This window comes from Manacus vitellinus, unplaced genomic scaffold (assembly GCF_001715985.3).
Source record: "Manacus vitellinus isolate BGI_N305 unplaced genomic scaffold, ASM171598v3 scaffold_47_pilon, whole genome shotgun sequence".
Classification (NCBI taxonomy): Eukaryota; Metazoa; Chordata; class Aves; order Passeriformes; family Pipridae; genus Manacus; species Manacus vitellinus.
Window position 1 is genome coordinate 5,747,599 of NW_021940585.1, and position 2,265 is coordinate 5,749,863.

The 2,265-nt window shown below is 56.1% G+C and overlaps 1 non-coding gene across 1 annotated transcript; it reads right to left on the reverse strand.

The window, feature by feature from the left end:
* Positions 1 to 206: 206 nt before the first annotated feature.
* LOC103767182 lies at positions 207 to 1,018 on the reverse strand. The gene is made up of 3 exons (XR_003916065.1): positions 935 to 1,018; positions 761 to 816; positions 207 to 295 (listed from the first exon to the last, which is right to left on the reverse strand). It is a non-coding gene; the product is annotated as an uncharacterized LOC103767182 (transcript).
* Positions 1,019 to 2,265: the final 1,247 nt, after the last annotated feature.

Here is a 2,265-nt window from a genome sequence, read left to right on the forward strand (position 1 = left end):
CCCCGTCATCCCGGGCACAGGGACAACGGCTCCGCCTTCCTCCAGGAATCACCTCCACACACCCGGCAGGAACCACCAAACCCGGCACGTTCCTTTCCTCGAAGCACAACTCATTCCCCCAGTGCTGTTCCACGTGCCGCACATCTGAGTCACCCTCTGCTCCCGAGATGTTTATGCACTTCAGTGAGACACAGGGATGGACCCAGTGGCATTTTCACCTCTTTTATTATACACAAAGCATGAGCAGGGGGTTCTACTGCGGGGGCTGCCCACGGCCACGGCCGAATCCACCTCTCTGCAACAGGAAAGGAAGAGTGTTAGAGATCACTGTGTCAGGAAGGGACAGCAGCAAACACAGAGCAAAGAACAAACACCACCGTCAAAGCTCTGTCCTCAGCTCAGCGTTACTTTGTTAACAACCTAAAACCGACCTGTTTGACATTCACTAGCCGGCACAGGTTAACCAGGTGATTGATACCAATACCAACCCACCCCAGCCAGTTCTATAACTCTTATTTCAGAAGTATAGTCATGGATCTCCAGAGAGCTCAGCTTGCTCTCAGACCTACTTGGCCTCTGTCCCAGCATGGAGGCCACCACGTCCTCTACTCACAGAGAGAGAGCTGGGTGTGAAGGGTGACAGCTTCCAGCCTCTCTTACACCCTCAGAGCCCCGCAGTGAGGAGCACACCCGTAGGACCTTCCAGCTCCTCCCATCAAAGCCTCAACAAAGGAAGCAAGTCCCAAATGCAAACACTCACGAACTGGAATTCGGTGGCTGCTCCAGCACCAGCCTCAGCCTTCTTGTCAGCACCAGCTGCAAAGAGAGGAGCAGTCAGCGCTCACAGAACGCCCTGCCCAGGGCAGTGCTCCTGCCTGGGACCACCTGGGGTGGAGCTGGGGCTGCACCCAGTGCAGGATGAGGGGGCACTCACGTGGCACGGCGCTGCGCCGGTACGTGTCCCGGTCAGCCTCGCCCCGCGTCAGCCGCGCCGGCCGCTCGCCCTCCAGACCTGCAACAGCAACACCCCCCATCACTGCCCTGCCAGGCCTCAAACAGCCCCTTCGGGGGCACCTGTGCCCCAGGGTGCAGACCAGCCTTGGATCTGCCAGCAGTGCCACCCTGGAGCAGCTCAGCGAGGATAAACCTAAGGAAAACAGGGATTTAACATGGAAAACTTCACTTTGAGGGGGGAAAAAGTGCCCCAGCTTGTGATCGGGTGCAAGTTAAATATTATGTGAGAAATGGCTTTACAGCATCGTCTCAACAGTCTTCTGGCTGTCAAACAAGAGCCAAACATTATAGATGATAAAAGCCCCACAAATTCCGGGAATCTGCCATGTCCAGCAAGCCTGCCCACAGTGACAAAGTGCACATCACTCTGAAACAGCCACACTGTCAGTACTCAAATCCCCCCGATGGAACAGGTTCAGAACACCAAGAGCAGGTTAGCCCTGGAACCTCAGGTTATACCACACAGAGGACCAGCTGTGTGGGACCCACCAGCCCCTGTGCTGCTCTCAGGGGCCGGGCAGGACCCACGCAGGGGCAGCTGTACCTCCTCAGTGTCCTCCTGCACAGCCACAGGCAGAGTCAGTTCTTATAACTCTTTTATTACAAAGAGGAACACTCCCTGCTGAGGATGAATTTCTCCTGCAGATGTTTCCCTGTCCTCCCTTCCTGCCAGATCAAACCCCTACAGCACATACCCCACCCATGGATAGATCGTTTTAAACTTCATTTCTGTCCATCCTTAACACCCAAACGTTCAGTGACACCTAAGACAGAGACACAAATCCCAAAGATCAGCCCCCAGTTCTCTGGAACCTGCTCCAGCCCATTATTCCAGCATTTGCTCCAGGCCTTGCTGGAGAGCTGGCAGCAAACCAAAGAAGGCTCCAACTCCCCAAGAGCTCAGGCCAGAGCCCTGAGCTTCATCCTGCACCCCCATCCACACACAGCTCTGTGGCTCCCAGGCTGCTGCAGCCCCAGGCAGCTGATCCACAGGGAAGCAGAGCACAGGCACAGCTCTCCCAGGAATCCCTGCCTGGTGGGGCTGAGCGAGGGCTCCAGCAGGGCTGCAGCTCCTTCAGCTCCCTGGATAAACACAGCACCTAAGGAACAAACCTGGGAACATCCAGAGCAGCTTGAGATCAAAGGAGCCATCACCTTCCCAGCGTCAGTGCAATCATCACCCCCTTTGAGGCGGGTGATGCTCCTGCTTTGCTGGGCTGAGACAAGAGCTGCAGGAGCTGGAGGAGAGCT